The sequence below is a fragment of the Rhea americana genome, unplaced genomic scaffold, assembly GCF_003343005.1.
Source record: "Rhea americana isolate MKP2758 unplaced genomic scaffold, rheAme1 scaffold_23, whole genome shotgun sequence".
Lineage (NCBI taxonomy): Eukaryota > Metazoa > Chordata > Aves > Rheiformes > Rheidae > Rhea > Rhea americana.
The window spans coordinates 2,713,729-2,732,924 of NW_028186346.1; the positions used below are offsets into that span (position 1 = coordinate 2,713,729).

A 19,196-nucleotide genomic window follows, 5' to 3' on the forward strand; every position below is an offset into this window, starting at 1 on the left:
AAAAAAAAAAAAGGAAAAAAAAAATACGAGGAAGGCGGGAGGGGAGGCGAGCGGGGCTCGGCCGCGGTTGTTTTCGCCGTCCGAAACTTCTTGAGAGTTGCAGCCGGCTTGCTGGAGGAGGAAAGCGGTTCCGACGTGGGCCGTGCCGGTGTGTGCGGCTGCGGGGGGCGGGTGGGGGGAACTACTTTGCCCTTTGCCGGCAGGGACGGGGCTGGCGGCGGCCCCGCGCCCTGCTCCCCGCGCGGCGCAGCGGAGCGGAGCGGAGCGGAGCCGGGCGGGCGCCCCGGGGCAGCCCGTCGCCGCGGGGCGCGGCGCGGTGCCGCCGGCGCTGCCCGAGCGGCGGCTGCCGGGGCGCCGTTCCCCCTCCGTGCCGCTCCGCAGCCGGGCAAGCGGGCGGCCTCTCGCTTAGCTGTGCCTTCTGCTGAAACATGCTCACAACAGGTTTATCTCCCAGGCTGCCTAATAGTCGCTGTTTTGTTTTATTTTATATTTTTAATTTTTATTTTCCAGCTTTTCSCTCCAGCCTTATCCACAGTGTGTCTCTGGGACTGAATGAATAAAAACGTGTCCAAGGCAGATAATCCTGTAGCAATCAGAGAGCAGGACAAAAAGAGAGAAATGATACGGGAAAAGCATGAGCTGGGGCTGCTCAGATTGGACTGCTTGAGCCCTCAAGAAAGATCTCTGCTTTGCTGCTGACGCTTTGCCGTTAGGTTCTCCTGTTTGTACAGTGAATTATATGCCCCTCAGTTTGCTTGCTTCCTGTTTTAAAGTTGGAAGCAGCAGATTTACCATGAAATAAAGCTGCAGTTACTTGCCATGCGGCATTTAGCACTTTACGTGAGGAATGACAAATGTGGAAAATCTCCCGGCAGCAAGGATGTAGTTCACAAAAATACCGGGAAGGTATTTCCACATTCCTGGTGCATAATAGACCAGATTCTCTGCAGAGCCACATTGCTTTCCTTGAACACATTGACCCATTGACATGCTTTAGGACAAGGCAGGAGCGCAAAGGCCCCGTGCATGAAACTGTCCCGCAGRCAACTTTATCCCTCTGGCTCGCTGATTCTCTAGTCTTTCTGTGCTCTTTCTTTTAATTTGTTTTCGAGTTGCTCATCAGTTCCATGAAGTCTCTCTTGTTGTGCCCCAGACCTTTTTAATATGCAGTCATGCTTTTTCTTGGCTTGCTGTTATTCCATCTACTTTGAAATAGGGTGACAGGTTGTGCTCTATGCTATTTAAAAAAAAATCTGGTGAATTTCAAACTTGTAGTAACTTTGGATAAACACTTGTTGCTTTCAGTTCACGAAGGAGTTTTATTGTCTTCTTTATTTTTTGAATATACAGTGCAAAGTTACTGTGCACTTTTTAAGGAACCCTCATAGTTATTGGGAACGTGCAAGTTTTTGGTAACATGTATCAGTACAGGAAGACTGATGGCAGTTGTATTTAATATTTGTTAAATCCAAAATTATTCTTCAGCTTCCTCTTAAAATACACTTCTGGGTTTGAGAAAAAATGATTTATGCAGTCAAGTTATTTTTTCTGAGCTTCCTATTAAATATTGTCGGTTTTCTTTGTGGATTATCTGCCTTGTTGATGAATCAGCTTCAAGTAGTTTGTGTGGATTTACAGAGTACTCGTTTGGAAAAGTGTGATGATCTTAAGCTGTGTTTCACAGTATGCTCTTTTTATGTAGTGCTGAGAAGTTCAGTAATAAGTGCTTATGCAGCTCTTTTTAATGGCAGGCTACCTATTTGCAACCAGGTACGATGATGAAAGTGCTTAATTAAAGCAATCAACATACAGGTTTCAGGTGAATTTTTTTCTACTCTGTCCTTTTTGACTGTACCAATCTGGCTAAGGAAGCAATTTGTTACTGTTACAAAATAGCTGTAGTGTGTCAAAATGCTTCAGATATTAAAGATATCAAAGAGTTTTATTTAGATTCCAGTTTTTGAACAAACACTGCGTTTTCCAAAGGTCTTGCATCAATGACTTGATAGTATGAAAGAAAATAATAATACACAGTATATAYGCAGTATGAGTTATGTGTTTTGATTTTGATTTAACAGTAGTCATATGTTCAGTGTCATTTGTTTAAAAGCTACTTTTCTAGGTTGAACTGTTGAAATGTGATAAACTGAAGTGATTGTGTGTATGTACTAATGCAAAGAGTTGAATAATCTGTTAAAAACCTCTGGGGTTKCAGACCCAGAGGGACCCCTCTGTTGAAATGAGCTGCAAAGTCAGACTGTTTTTGTAACTATTTCCTTCTGTTGGTAAAATTATTTATATTAGTACTTTCTTTAAAAGTTTGAATGGAGCAGAGAGAGGCTACGGATTTGTGAAGCTGTCTATTTTTGCACTGTAAGGCAAGGTTTTCATACAATATTTTGCAGCAAGTGAAATGCGTTGAAGTTGGTAATAGTACGATTATGATAGTCTTTTTGTGCTTTTATAACAGAGCTGAATTGTTCAATGTCGCTGGCGTAGTAGTTATTTGTAATTGGCCCTCTGCACTTACCAATGCTGTCCATTAGGGAATCCTGATCACTGCATTCGGGTGCTGTGACCTACTTCAGAGTACTGCATACAAAGCTGGTTTCCAGCATAGGTTGTCAGAGTAAAACCTCAGTAAAAGAACTTTGCCCGGGAATGCCTCGGGGGCCAGGGGGGAGATGAAAAACTGAAGTGTGTGTAATATGTTGCTGTGGACTTTCTTCTCTGCAAAACCTGCATCGGTAACATGCAGACTAGGTAGCAGCAGCTTGTGGTGTACGCTTGTACGGTGTACAAGGCTGTTCATGTAAAATCTGGCCTCTCCTCAAACTGCCCCGAGTGTCCTACATTTGAAGAAGTTACTGCAATACAGATATATCAGTTTGAAAAAGTATCCCTGCATTAAAAATAAAAGTAAATAAATAAAACATGTAATTGAAAGGATAGCTGAACTATCAAAATTACGCTGCCGTGACCCAATGTTGATGAGCACTCAGTGGAGCTCCCAGGATGTTACAGGAAATGTTTCACTGTAGGAAAATGTGTCACTTAAAGAAGTCAATACAAAAGTGAAAAGTCACATTGAGTATCTCCTAGCGATACTTGTTTAACTCTAGGAGTGACCTCAACAACTTTAAGCATCTTAGGGAAAGCAATGAAAATGAAACATCAAAGTTTAGGGCATGTCCTTGCCTCAGACTGTTCTGAATAAAAGCGAATGCCTGACTCTTCAGTAATAATGGATGTGTCTGAGTCGTGCCTTTTTACTTTGAATTAAATCTTTGGTTTTAGTAAAAATTCTTATTTCTRTTCTCCTGTTTACCTAAAAAGTTCAGTATGTTCTAGCAGCATTAAAATGTACAGTATTTACCAGAGATGCTGAAAGGTGAAGGGTTGATTTTGGAATAGATGCTGACTAACAGTGTGTCTAAAGGAACACTAGAAGCATCCCGGTGAAGTGTCCAACTGTAAARATGTTGCATTAAGTTTGCTAAGTGTGTTAGGTTTGTGAGCTTTGTTCTCCTGTGCAGGTGATGAATGAGGTGAGATTCAGGCAACACAGAGACACTACAGTGAAAGTAACTTAAATGAAAGCAGAAGCAAACCATTCATTCTGACGATTAGGAGTCACTTGAAATTGCACTTTGATGAGTGGGCTTTATACTAACAAAACAGAGGTTTGGACTGGTGAAAGCAAACATAACACAGTTGCTTGTAGCTTTAAAATGGTAATAGTAATAATAAAAATAAACTAAATAGTCACTTATGTAACTGAGCTATTAGCCCATGTCAGATGATCCCAACATGCTGTTTGTGAATATTTTTCTTTCCTTTAAATAGCACTAGGATAGATTGACAGCAGAACAGTGGAAAATCCTCCTGGCCAAATCTGTATTAAAGCACTTTTTAATTAATGTCTTCTTTTACCGTTTCTCTCCTGATGTCACTGAAAGTTGTGTGAACAAAGTGCCTGTAGAAGAGAAGACAAATGAGGATTCGCAGAGATCTTTAGTTGTCTCAGGAGTATGGAATAGGAATAACTTCACTGAAATCAATGGTATAATCGATGCAAATTTGTGAAATCTGAATTGAGCCATTAGAGATCAATTYGTTCCTGAACAGAGTGATGAAAATGAAGATGGACATGCAATTTGAGGTTATCTGAATGGCTTTCTTGTGTTAGCCTAGTTGCAGGAGTATCCCCTACGTTGTGTATAGCTGTTACTAATCCCTACCAGTAATTTCAGTAACTGTAGCATCAAGTGACTCTCTGGTCTCTCCCCTACGGTATCCCTTATTTTTCTGTTATGAATGCATGGTACATGCTAGTAAACCATGCTGTGCCTACATTCAGCTAGGAGAAAGTACAACTTCTGTAAATTCTGACTTTGCTCTTACTTTTCTATGTACTTACTCATATGTATGTGACTGGTTCCATTAAAAGTGAATGTGACTTCTGTCTGTACATCTAAATCTACAGGTACCGTTTGTAAGACCAGGACCTTTGAGGAGAAATAACATGCGTTTTAAAGCTTATAAGTAATTGATTTTTAACTGAGACTTGTAAATGTCAACGTCTAGAGTTCCCAACATGATTTTATGGTAGAGTATCTTGGAAAGAGGGATTTAAAATAGAAATAGCAATGCTTTAATAATTAGTGTAATTGTGAATGTCAGCKTATTGTCCTCTAATCATCCTTTTTCTTTCTGTTGACAGTTTGATTTATAATCAAAGAGCATACCTAAAGCTATAATATTTTCTACACTTCCAAGTGCTAATGTGTTATACTGTTCTAATGCTATATTAGTACTTATTCCATCATATGGTATTGTGAAATACTCCCGAGATTAGGTGGTGTTCAGACACCAGAGAGGTCAAGCACTACATTAAAAGCTCAGGCCATTCTTTTTATATTACTGCAATAAAGAATATATTCATTTCATTTATATTACCGCTTGGCTCTCATAAAAGGTCAGTTTCAGCTGAATGTACAATTACTTGCAAATGGCAAATCTTATAACAAGTGATCAACAATAAAAGCTTTTCTGGGTAATTTGTCTTTAAAATTACCACCTGCCATTTCTTTTGAATGACTTGAAGATCTTGCAGTATCGCTGTATGATCTCTGTCTTATTTCACACAATGTATGTTAGAAAACTATGCATACTAATCTTTCTTTCTGCTTAGTAAAGTAAAAATGTATAATTACATTAAAGTTTCCAGTTGAAATAACAAGCTTGGTGCTTAAAACTCCATTACAGTATCAAAGTATCAGCACTCACATTACTAGCAAAATGAAATTACATTTTCAGTGAACTATGACTTTATGCTACCCTTCATACCTGGTTAATGGGTGCTATCTCCCTGGGAAGGGAACCTTCACTCTGTGGTTTTGACTATTCATACTACCAAGCATAATTATTTTAGCAGTTTAAATATGTGTAAAAGAATTAGCACTTCTCTACAAATTCCTATGAACAGCTTATAAAGGCTAGTGTTTAAAAGCAGTGTAGTTACTCTGCTAAACTGAGAGAATACATTACAGGATGCAGAAGGAATTCAAAAAGTATTGCAAATACTGGTAAAAGCTCTTAACACTCAGTCCTCCTATATGTAAAAACAGCTAAAATCTACTGAAACTAAGGCTTCCTTTCTTCACTATTTATTGCTACAGAGCTCCTGTGCGCATTCAGAAAATAAGGTCCCGTTACTGAAGTTTTTTAGCTCTTGCTATAGGAGATTCTCATCAAGACCACCAGCAGGAGCTTGTTTCACTGACACAACCTTTTCCTTTCAGCAAAGCGAAGCGATGGCACGTTATTTTGCTGAGCGCCTGCAAAAACACTCTTCCGCGGGAGAAGCGGCGGTGACGGCGATCGCTGCAGYGCTGAGCGCCCCAGAGGCCGGCAGGCTCCCGCTAACCACATGCAAAGCAGCAATTCCGCCTGTAGCATCGCGCGTCGCGGGGCAAGGCTCCTGCGAGCAAAGTTGGGAGTTATTAATAGCACCGGGCCTGTTACTCGCTTTTCCGAAGCGTCGCCGGCGCGGCGGCTGTAGAAGCGCCGTGTGCCCAGAAGGAGGCTCTACTGGGTAGCTCCAGCCCCGAGGTGGAACACCTCGAGCTGCATTTTAGCCTAGTTATTGCGGAATTGATTTTCACGGCTCATGACAGAAGCTGTTTTCGGCCCGTGAAAAGGAAGTGGCGAGGGCTGATACCCCTAACACAAATAGCAAATTGCTGTATGGCTTTCAGAGCCGGCGAGGTCTGTTACCTTAAGGTTCTAATGGCCTTTTAACAGCGTTTCCAGCTGAGCAGCAGATGTAAAGGATACCGAACACCGCGAGCTGTTTTTTCCTCCTGAAAGAAACATTTTTACAGCCACTGTGCTAACAGCGGAGCCTCGGACATGCTCCCTGACCTGGTGGGTTTAAAATAGCAGGACGAAGCTCCCGAAATAAATTGAAGTCTCGACTATTTTTAACAGGTGCCTGATGGGGCTGTTATGTTAAATTAGATATGCTTGCAGAGTAATGCAATCATATCTGTGGATATGCGTGTGTGTAAAGTCATCGTTTTTACATGGAGTGGTCTCAAAGCCACATTCAAGGACTGAAAAAAAAAACAGGCAAGCTGCACTTTACCAAGATAGTTATTTGTTAATCAGGTTGAAAGCTTATTTTACATCTGAAAAACACGTGGGCAAACACACATGAATGCAAACATATGCATGGTGATAAACTACACAGAGCTCGCATCATACATGTCAGAAAGATCAAAGGCTAAGTCAGCCTACTARTCCTCCTGTTTGGGGAATCTGATTAATTCGAACCTGATGCTTCGTGCAGCCAGTAGTACATCATGCACTCTAAGGCAACAGCTCTGTTGCCCAAAACGTTCCTCCCAAGTTGCCGTAGCAGTAGCTTTTGCCATAAGTGTGCTGGTAGCCGCAGATGTCTCTGATAAGTTTTGTCTTCATCTCTCTGAAGTATGTTTTGAGTTTCTCGTGCTGGGACTTCTCCTTTGGGAACTTCCTAGAGACCACTGAGGCTCTCATCTGGCTTTCGCACAAGTTTCTTTTGGAGGGAAATCAGCACTCGGGATGGGTTTGTTGCACATCAGACTGTGATATAGTACAGCATGAGGATGTACCTGGCTGCTGCCATGGTTGTGAGAGCTGCAGAGGTATGTAGAAGTACCCTGCATCTGGCAAAATAGTGTCTTTGYACGTGTCGCTGCAGTTGTCATCTCTTACATCTGAGCTAGGCTTTTGAAAGTGTCCGTTATGACCTTGGACTTTTCCATTGAGGGCGGGAAGCAGTGATTAACACAGGAAACTAAAACAACTTTCTTAAACTGAATTATTTTTTTTTTTTAAGAAGTGAAGCATGACATTAGGGAAAAGATCTTTAGGCTCAGTTATCCTAGCAAAAGTCTGATCATGTTGACTGATGCTCCTGGAAATGGAGATCAGAATCCTGTGTACGTTAGCTCTAGGTTCACCTTAGTTCAGGATACAGTTTTCTGTCTTCAGTTTTCTGTTTCTCTTTGAATTACTCTTTCCTAAGTTTCATTTTTTCTGGTGATTCCRGTCGTGTGGTGGAGGTAGCTTTTTGGGTTAGGCATTGGTATTTATAGCTGCAACATTTGAACCTGGAACAACCATTTTTCTTGTCCTGYAGATCCCAGATTTTTATCTTGTTTGTTTGTTTGTTTTTGTTTTGGACAGTCTTTAGGAAAGTAGCAGTCTGTAGCTTTGGAGTCCAAGCAAGAGTCGCAGAAGTGCAGCTGTAGGTATAGGTAGTAAGACCCRGAGAAAGCTGATTTAGGGAATTAGGGAGGGAGCAGAGGGTAGAATGAATGGTAGGATAAGGGTCTGTTACTAGAAGATAAATGAAATACGAGGGGGGGGTACTGCTTTCTGTCATTACTTGAGTCACTTTGCATTCAGTATGTCAGGTATTAAATCCTTGCTTGCAGGTTTAAACCCTGCCTGGGAGAAAGGAAAAAGACTGTTAAAGTGTATTCATGCTGGTCAAAGTCGTGGGCGAGCTGGGTGCAGAGAAGAAGGTAGGGAAAAAAATTGAGCCATTTCTCTTCTTTCCTGTGCCACTTGGTCTTGTTTGATACAGAGGCTAGGTTTTGCCTTTTTCTTATAATCTAGGAAAGCAGCTGTGATTCAGCTTGACTGATCACRCTCCAAAATGCAAAAAGTTCTAATCAAGACGTATTGGCATTTCTATTGTTAAACAGTTCTTTCAGAGCTCGTTGGTCTGCTAAGTGGGTAGTTTTCAAAGATTCAAGCTTGATGAGTAATAAGTAGTTGAAACAGGTCTCTTTCCAAAGAGAATACCACAGCTTTTGYACAGTTCTGTCTGTCATAAGAATTAGGTATATCTGTGCTCCATAACTTGAGAGAGCAGGCTGTGAGTTTCTAGGATATGCTTCTTTGAAACCTAAGAAAGAAAAATTATAACGAGCTCAGGTCCTGACTGTCGTAGTGTGCTTTCATTTACACCTAACTTCATTGGATGGGAGTCTGCTGTTAACCGAGGTAACCATGTTCTCCATTCCTGCCTCTGGCTGTGCCTCCTCCCTGCTCCCCTTGCATCAGGGCTAGGCAATCTGACATGGTGGCCTGGACCAGCAAGCTGATCTGATAGCTAAACACCTCAAAAAAAAAAAAAAAAAAAAAAAGATCTGGAAGTTACATGGGAGAGTATGTAGGAACGTGTACCTGAGGGCGTGTTGAGAAAGTGTGGCTCAAACTTTTGATGATTGCTGTCTGGTAGAAGTCTTCAGATCACTGGGCAACTAAAAGAGAAAGGCTTTGTCCATTTTATCTCACATGGCAGCCAAATGCGATGTGCAGTATGCCAGTGCTGCAGTAGTCTTACAGCATAACGGAGAAGAAGCCGCTGGCAAMTGATGAGCATTCTTGGGTGCAATCCTCATGTTTGCACTTGACTTTGTACCTGCGTCACCAAGATTTGATGAGCCATACTATGAGAGTCATCTGTTCTCCAAAACTGAACGATGTCATCTACCTGGGATGAAGGATCACAGTGAGAGTCCATCGCTAGCTTAGGGGAGCTCTCAGCTTGTTATTATACTGATAATATACTACTGATCTGGTAGTTAATGTGGTGAATTTAGTGGGGGTCTGCTACTTATTGCATGTTGAAGTTTTGGGTTTATGAGGCAACCATTAGATTGCATATGTGTGTACTGTTATACATTTCTTTTTTCCTTTTTTTAATCTTTTCTATACAAWTTTAAAACTCTATGCAGTTTTGTCTTATAAAACTCCACATAGTATTGTTAAAACATAAATTGTTGAAAGCAGTGGCATTTCTCTTTTTGGCATGCCCTGAGTATCCAGACAGCAGTCATCAGATTTCACAAACTGTTGCAGAATTTTTAAATGTCTTTTATTTTGTGGGTGCCATTTTTTTTAATGTGTGCCAGTCCCTAAAACTTAACCAATGCTGTAAAATATCAGAATAAAGGGATGATGTGCACCCAGTGTACAGTAGCTGAAGTTGAAATGTCTTTTCCGTCTTTTCTTAAACTGATAGCATATTTTAGAAAGAAAGATCCTTTAAGTACTAACAGTGACTGTTTCTTGCTTTGTTTTCAGATACAGATACAAAGCTGATATAAACACAGAATATCAATATTTATTTCTCTGATACTAGCGTTTGGCTTTATGACTTCAACATCTCAAGTGAAACTGTATATGAGCAATTTTAAATCCTTGGATGAAAAGAGCAATATATTGTTTTGTCCGTCAGTATTATTGCAGTGTGGAGAAATCCGAAAATACCTCTTGAACAGTTTCTGACTCAGGACATATTCTCTGTAACCGCTTAGCGCTTTGGCAGTTTATGGTATTCTTACCTAGTCTAGTGGTTACAGTATTCTTATCTGTTCTAAAATTTGCATAACATACATKTGTCTAAAGCAGTGTTGAAAATGACAAAGTTGGCCCACATAAAAAACTTCCGTAGTAAAATCTTCTTTTCACATTTGTAATGCAATGTATCCTCTGCTGACAGTACAGTTGCAAAAAATAAAATAAAATAAAATAAAAATAGCGGGAAAKAAAGACCTTGGTAGTCTAAGTTGCAAAATAGGTTATTGTGGCTCAACAGATATTTAGGTGTTTCTGAGCAGAAAATCAAAATCTAATTTAAAAATGAAGGTATTTAAAAGAACAGCACAGGGGAGCTTTATTTATTGAATTGGTGAAAAGCCAGGAGCGATATTCTTTGCTGCTGTTAGAATGGTCCATCATGCTGGCTATGAGCTAGCAATGAGCATTTGTTAATTGAATACCTGGAACATAACTAAAATGCATTGATTAAATGCAAACACCTGTCTTTGCAATGCGGCATGGCTGATGAAGTGAAAGGACTCCCAGAAATGGTTTCCTGAAATTGAAAACTGAAACAGTGATTAATTTGTTCTTAGAGCTGATCTTCAGAAGTCTAGTACCATTCTTTGAATGAGAACTCCGAAGCCTCTTTCTTATTTAATTAATGAGACAGTAATTAAAAAACATGTATAAACTGACTGTAATCAGATTGGTTGTGGGGCACATAAATACTTCGGTTATAATAGTTTTGTTAGTTAAAATTTCAGTGATTTCTACCTAACTCCATTGAATGCAGCTGGTGGCAGAACTTGATTGAGAATTAATTGCACTTTTTTCCAGAAAATCAGAAATATTTTTTACAGTAAATAAGCAAAAGTGAAATATAATTGTATGAAGCAATAAATGCAAAGAAAGGACAATTCTTTCTACAAGCTTATATTTTATATTTATGTTAACACATCCTCATGAGACTTACATGACTGTAGTGTTATTTCATTACAAAATAGTGATGTACATACTATTTAAGCATTTTTTCTATTATATAAGTATCAAAAGTAGTACAAATAAATATATTCCTTAATTTTTTAATTGTCCTTTTAAAGGACATTGGCTTCATATCCCACTGAGATTACCACAATAATTGATGGATCCKTTGTGCAAGCATCTTTGTACCTTGTTAATTAGTAATTTAGAGTCTGAATTTGCTTTTAAAAGCAGCTCCAGCTGGACACTGTAAATCATTGTCTAGAGCACAAGCTATGCTCAGTACGGAAACTAGCCAAACCGCAAATTCTTTACACCTTGTATACCAAAATCTGGTTGCTGGCAGATATTTAAACACATAAATAGAGATCATTGCTCAAGTGAAGCTTTTCCTTATCTGACAAATGGATTTAAATTGTTCCTCTCTACCAATTTGTGCACAAGAGACTAATGTCTTCTACTGAGAATAATGCACAGAAGTAGTAGAGTCTGTGGATCTTAAGTAACCACAGTGTGTGGAMATCCATCCATCCATCCATATATAAATAACACACATACATAAACACATTACACTCAGATAGTCTGCTGAAATTTTACCATGTACCAGACAGCTTTTTTTCAAGGTATGTTATAACTCTTTGGTGACTTTAGGATTATAAGTGAGATCTGATTCTCACTTTTGGTATCCTTTTAGTATTTGAACAGTTTTGCTTTGGTTGCTAGTTTTTGCTCCTTCAAATATTCCAGAACAGTTTCCGTTTTTGTGGTAGCAGGATAGTCATTGACATTACCTCCATGCTTAATGGGCTTCTCAAACTCAATCTGCCTGTGACAGGAGAAGAAACTCTGTAGAACTTGCCTATCCTTATTAGCTGAAATACCAAAAAAATCAAACTCAAGAGAAAGAGAATTATGGAGCTGATTAGCAGATCCATGCAGATATTAGTTTATAGTGTTGAACAAATCAAATGTAGGTCTATAAACTGCAGTTAAGCTAAAGAATCATACATGTAGTTTTAATATCGATTTATGTACTTTTAGATGATCTTTTATAGTCCTTTCAACGTCACTATTACAATTATTGTGCAGCACACACAATAAACCTTTCTAGAAAGACTAATGGAGTTGGCAAATTAGGATCATCATCACTTTAATGGCTGATACATAAGTGCTAATGTTCTCCTTCCATTCTGTGGCTTGACTGGTCTTAGGGAGCTGATCAAACTGTTGAAGGCAGTAACTGTGCAGATGAGTCACGTGGGAAGGACTGATACAGCAGAATAAAACTTGTCAAAACAGTACTGAGAGTTCCTATACCTTTGCATTAATTCAGTGTAGAGATATAGAAATCAAATTTTACATCAGCTTAAATCATTTCACGTGAGATGTGCTAGTCCCATTTTTCAAGAACCAGGTGGATGTACACAATAAGCATTTGGGGAAGATGACAGTAATYGCCACCAGCCACATTTTGTAATTAATAGATATTTGTATCTATTAACATTTAATACTCCTGTGTCAATATGAAAAGCAAATTTATAAATATTACTGGTATTTATTCCACAAAATACACATTTACCAGATCTGTACATTATTTTTTTGTCTCAGTAATCTGCAAGCAAAGATGTCTGCTAAGGCGTACTAGATATAGTAGAAATTTAACATTCATACACATTTCTGCTTGAAAAAAACCTCTTGGTTTAATTTTACAAGCAAGCTGCATGCATGTCATTCAACAGTAAGGAAGTAATTAGCCAAGGCAAACTATATACATACATACATACATATATATATATATATATATATATATACACATATACTCTCGACAATTTTTCACTTGCTTATGGTGGAATCTTCTTTTCTCTTTAATTTCCAAACCATCTTTTCTTCCTAGACTAGTCCATTCTATGCAAACAAATACATATCTCCTTATTTCAAAAGAAGAGAACAGATTTTTTAACATTCCTCATGTTTGCTGGAATACTTAATGCTTCCTCAAAGGGTTAGGCCATTACCATATTCACTGTTGTAACCTCATATTTTAAGACACCTTCGRGCCTTGTGGCATCTTTTTGTTTAGGAGCCAAGGGTACACAGTATAATGCGTGAGGATAGTTGGTCAAAACCACCATCAAGGTGAGTAAGGCAGTAAACCAAGGGAAAAAAATCCTCAGAATGCTGCTGCTGGTTAAGAGATTTGAGCGCACACTTCTTATTCTTTGAGTGAGTATCTTCACGGCTCTTCTGGAGGCAGGTATACTATCTTTCCTTTTGAAGCAATTCCACTGTGCATGAGTAATAGCATTTTGCTAGTGAAAATGTTTGTAGTGCAGCTGTTTGTCAGCACATAGCAGGATACTGTTTTGAAAGAATTAATACACTCTTTTAGGCTCCAGTCCAACAAATTTATAAATATTTTTGTGCAAAGTAGCCACTGGAAAACAGACTGAAAAGAACATCCTGGATCTAGAATCTCTTTGTGGAATGAAAGTGCTCAGTGCTGAGCTAGRTAGTCTGCTTGCTCTGTTTCTACCCAGTAAATAATTACTGCATGTAAAACAAAAGAATTTAATAGAAAAGACTGAGAGTAGGTTGCTAAAATTATTTTTATTTTCCATGGAGAACCTTTTCTATAGTAAATCTATGTAAACATGAGGTAGCTGTGAAGTAGGCTAACATTGCTGTTTGATCCTGTAGCTTTTCTTAATAAAAAGCTTAATCAGCTTGAAAATTGGTCAGCACAGAAAGTTTGTTCTGCTTTTGCCTTRTTTCTTCCCTCCTGAGAAATACTTAAACAGTTCCTATTTTCTTCTTGTGCTGACAATGTTGTTTAAATTATCAATAATCAACTACTAGATTGCAAGCGGTCAGCAAAGATCTAAAAAAACATTGAGAAGTGTTACGGTTTATGGAATAATCTTCCAAGGGGTTTGATGGGAAACTCAATGCTTGGGTCATTTGATCTTAGTTAAACAAAATACAATGAATTGCACATGGCTATCACCTTCTTAGGATTTGCCAGTAGTGATAAAAGGCCTTTTTTCTTAAAGTACTTTAAAGAAACAAATCTCCCGCTTTAACTGTGAGGTTCTGTAGGGACCAGTTTGGATTAACACAGTTCATGTAGTAGGTAGCTACTGTCCAAAGGATAGTGGATTTGCAGGTGACCTAATCCCTTTTGATATATCAGTTTTGTTTAAAGGAAGCACATTTCCTCAAATGTGTGTTGCTTGCTCTCACTATGCTGAATCCTCGAAAACTGATGAAGAGTACAAACAGGAGCCTACGTAAAAAGATCTTCTGTTCTGCATATGAGTAAGTCCTTTTGAAAGTGCAGGAGGTGTAACTACTACAAATGCATATAAATATGTAGCAGACATATGTCAAGAATAAAGGCATTGGTAAGCTTCAAGTAGTTCCAAAATATGTATTCTTTCTCACACAAATATGTACACAAAAAAAGAGAAGGAACTACCTGTAACCTGTTTTTGGTTGGGTTTGATGTTCTTATCCTATAATTATGTTTATTGAGAATAACACTATAAAACAAAAATCTGCAGAGAATTAGTGACAGAAATCCCGGTGTTTTTCACTGGAGATGAACCCATTCCTCTCTTAAGCTGTTCTGTGGCATGGTGTCAGATAGATCTTGAACATCTTGCGCATTCTGTCTGTTTTCACTAGAAATTTTATTTGCTTTCTGAGCATCGATGTGAACTCTACAGTGGGAATAACAGCAGCTTTAATGTTTTCTCATGGGGAAATCACTTGACTTCAGAAGCGCCTTGGAGGGTTGCAAAGGTATCACTGGCCAACAGGCACAAAATAATTTGGTATAAAACTGAGTTTTAAGATTCTATTGGAAACCTCTAGGATAATGAGTCAGTTTCAGAAAGAATAGGTTCATTATTTTTTAATTGGGCAGGTTTCGAGAAATCCAAGGGCTGCTCATCAAAATGCAAGAGGTATTCCAAATATCACGAAGTTTAAGGAAATGAAGTTCTCATGAATTTTATATATTTGACATGTGATGAATCTACTGATTATACAATGCTGACCTTCACTAGTTAGCTTTCMCATCCCTTCTAATGTCTTCTCATGTGAAGCACAACAAAAACACCAATTTGAGCAGTCATATTATATACATATGAACTGAAAGTAAGTACTTAAAACAAACCTTTAACATGGCCAGAAGCAGTTTTGCAAGATTATTTCAAGCAATAGTTAAGATAAATGAATACTGCACTGCTTTTCTTTGTGATTAACATCATTATGCTCTTGTTTGGAATATTCATTTTCAGCAATTTTCAGAGAAGCTTTGTCACAACAGAGTGAGAAAAACAACAAATACATTGCAACTAGGAATGTATTTGATTTTCAGAGAAAGCAGGATGAAGAGTGGACTGAKAGGGGTGGGATATATTTATATTCATATTGATACAGAACTGTGATGTAGACGGATATGGGAACTAAAGAAGCATTTCTCATCTAGTAATATAGATAACCGTGACTGAGCAGATAGATATTTGGTGGAATGCAGATGAATGGACATAAAAGACTTTTTGAGATTAATTTTATTGCTTTCACTTCAGCTGTGAATTCCTCCTTTATTGCCACCAGTCCAAAAACAAWGCTGGAATCAGACCTCCTTTAGGAAGAATTTTATGGTCATCTGATAGAGGCTAATTTAATACGCATCTCAAAAATTAATGCAATGCAATTTTCACATATCTTTGGCTGTTTATTGCTCAGTGACTAGTAATTTTATATCAGTCCTGTGTGATGTCTTTTTGAAAGTTGAGGGGGTCAGGTACATTGTTCAAATGAAAAAGCATTACAGGGTAACATTATTATGCATTTTTTATAATATATATTGATATGCACCAGCCATTCTAGTAGCTGATACTTCAGATCTCTTATCCTATATCCACCTCATCCACCTGATATGATCTTGAAGGTTTCTAGCATTTACACACACAGTTTTCGAATAAAGAAAAGACAGAATACACTAACAAATAGCATTTAGTAAGAATATGGGATAAATAGATTGTGATGATCAAGCACTGGGCTCAGTCACAGAATCACAGAATGGCTGARGTTGGAAGGGACCTCAGGAGATCATCTAGTCCAACACCTCTGCTCAAGCAGTCACCTAGAGCACATTGCACAGGATCAGTCCTGGTGAATTTTGAATATCTCCAGAGAAGAAGACTCTACAACCTCTCTGGGCAACCTGTKCCAGTGCTCTGTCATTCTCACAGTAAAGAAGTTTTTCCTCATATTCAGGTGGAACTTCTCATGTTTTGAGTTTGTGCCCATTGCCTCTTGTTCAGTGGTTGCTGAGCACCAGTGAAGAGTCTGGCCACATCCTCTTGACACTCTCCCTTAAGGTATTTGTAGAAATTGATAAGATCCTCTCTCAGTCTTTTCTTCTCCAGGCTGAGCAGTCCCAGCTCTTGCAGCCTTCCCTCATAGAGGAGATGCACCACTCCCCTAATTATTTTTGTAGCCCTATGCTGGACTCTCTCCAGTTGCTTCCCTTGAAGCCATGCCTAGCTCAGCATGGASGGCACTAAAGCTGTTCCTCAGTTGCAAGTCTTTGGGAAGAGTAAGGGCCTTTSTCCTCCCAGGAGGAGTTTCCAGCTGTCTTCTACAGTGTTATGATGTACCATTTCACACGGCACAGAGCTCTTCAGCAACTCCACTGCTGTGGGGRGATTGGAACTGCTGGAGCTGTATAGTCTCTGAGAATATCCTGCCTATCTCTTTCTCAGCTTGTTGGATGCTGTCAGGTAAGCATACAGAGCAGCTGTCTGTTTACATGTGACTTTCCTCTTTTTGTCCTATTTCCCTCTATTTTCCCATCCATATTCCATCTTAGTCACTCCCTTTTCCTGCCTTGGTCCTTTACTAAACCTTCCATAGTAAGTTTTCAGCATCCCCACAGCCACCTTAGGACATCTCTGAAAAAAAAAATGACACAATCCCAAAATGTTCTTCCCTCAGCATGCCTTAATGAGTCCTATACGCCTGTAGACAATTATTCTGTTTTATCTGCATGGCATTGGGGGGATAAAGTTTCTTTTCTTGGATTATTTTGATGAATTTCATGCTAGGTACAGCAAGCTCACCAACTATTTGGTCTCCTTGGATAGCTTTAGGAGCAGCCAATTCAGTGTGCTGTAATTTTCATTGATTAGGTTACTAGAGTGCCTCTACCTGTTGTCRTTCCTCTGATCCTTGTCAGGCCTTTGTATTTAATTTGTGTAACCTTTATTAAGATAACCTYTCCACAAATATTCAGCAGCTTCATTCTGTGCTGCTTCTTTCCAGTTGCTCAGTCGTTTCTTAAAGCTTCTTCCTTTTTCAAATTATCTTAGCATTCTGGTTCTGCATCTTCACTATAGTTTTATCTGTCAGTTACACCAAAAGAAATATCATTTAATGTAGTCTTCTTGCATTCATGATTTAGCCTCCTTTTGGTGCTTTTTCTGTCAAGCTCTGATGGGAATACTTTTCCATCTTGTCAGGCACAAGCTTAGTTTTATCTGTATTTCAGAAATCATCTCTGCTGCACGTGGTATGTCATTGCAAGTGTTCCTGACTGAGGGTTGCTGGTTTTGGCAAAGTCCAYGCAAAACTGTGTTGCATTTTAGTAAGTCCAGGACTTCTTTTTTCACCTAGAATTTTCTTTCCTGGGCTTACTTGGGAGGAGAATTAGTTATTTGCTTAATAAGTAAACCAGTATATACTTCTACTGTTCTTTGGGTTATGAGCAAGAGAAGGATAATCAACACTTTTTCCCTCTTAGCAAAAGCAAGAAGTGGAGCAGTTTGCATCTACTGAGCTATGTGAAAATAGGGGAACACCATCCAAGTACAACAGTATCTGGAGGAACAAAAGAAGCAGTAACTAAAGGTCATCTTTTATAACTTCAACTTATGTGTTGCTATAGTAGTTTTGCTCAAATTTTTACAGTAGTAGGGAATGTTTACAACCTCTGAATTTATGACTTCACTATAATTAATGCCTGTATTTTATTTTTAGATGATAATGTTTACCATGTAACTTACGGTAATTTCCCATTTCTTGTCATTACACCAAAGTTCCCTCAGCAGCCCTACATCCTCCCTTCGCAGCAGTGATCTTAGAAGCTGCACGTTAAAGTCTTCATGTGTCCAAGAGCCCCAGAAACAGCCTGTGTCTCTCAGCCCTCAGGAAGGCAGCTCTGCCAGCGGGCACAGGCAGCAGATGCCCCTTCTCAGTAGTCCCATCACTCTTGGTGAAAGGCGTCCTTGCTATAATCAGCTTCCCTGGCTCTTCCGTGTCTCCGTTGCTCTATCCAAAGCTCCAGTGCCAATAGAGCCCACGGCCAATGACAGGATGTAGCCCATGTGTGGGTGTCCCATGTGAGCTGCAGCTCAAGAGCTCCAGGTTGGCCACCCCAGCAAGCATACATATGTAAGTGTCTTTCTAAACTTCACAGGATTTCAACTTGAAATCTTATTAACTTCCTTAATGGCTTCTGCATAGAATAACTTTACTAATGATAGGTAAGATTTTTCTCCTTATGAGGTAATTTGAAATTGTTTGGAGAATAATACTGTAGAATAGTGTGTTTGAATCTGTCTCAATGTGAATAGGACACCGAAGGAAGATTTTAGGAACAAGTTTGTTATGTTTTTTTTCCCTCACATTTGAAGGAGAGAGAGAAGTATTAATGACAAATAGCAATACATATATATTTATACCTATCAATCATCAGCACTTTGGAAAGTGTGTAGGCAAAAGACAAACCAAGAAAAAAGCAGTTCCAAGACAGAACTGGCAATGATGTGTTGAAAATGCACAATCTTWGCCATTCTGCTGTAGTCAGAAAAGTCAAAATTCACTTCAGAATATAATAAAAAAATGACATTATGCTAGACTGCAGCCTTACAAAATTGCTGTGAAAATAAGCTAGCTCCAAGCAAAATGCTACTCACCTACCTTTTACCATGATGTTGACTTTAAGACAAAAGTATTATACTGTATTTGAGAGTGGAAAATTAAATTTTTCATTAACATGGTAATTTTTAATGCCATTATTTCATAATTACTGCACCAACTTTGGAGCAGAGAAGTGTAATATTGCCAATAGTTTTTTGGTTTTGTTGAGTAACACTGAATAATAATCAACATAATCATAGAATCATGGAATCAGTAAGATTGGAAGGGACCTCTGGAGATCATCTAGTCCAACCTCCTGCTCAAGTAGGGTCACCTACAGCATGTTAGACAGAGTTGCATCCAGGCAGGCCTTGAAGATCTCCAGAGAAGGAGACTCCACA

The 19,196-nt window shown here is 39.0% G+C and overlaps 1 protein-coding gene across 1 annotated transcript in view; it reads left to right on the top strand.

The window, feature by feature from the left end:
* GPC6 (glypican 6) overlaps positions 1-19,196 on the top strand; it is a 751,365-nt gene that overhangs the window by 500 nt on the left and 731,669 nt on the right. The gene's annotated exons all lie outside the window — the stretch shown is intronic.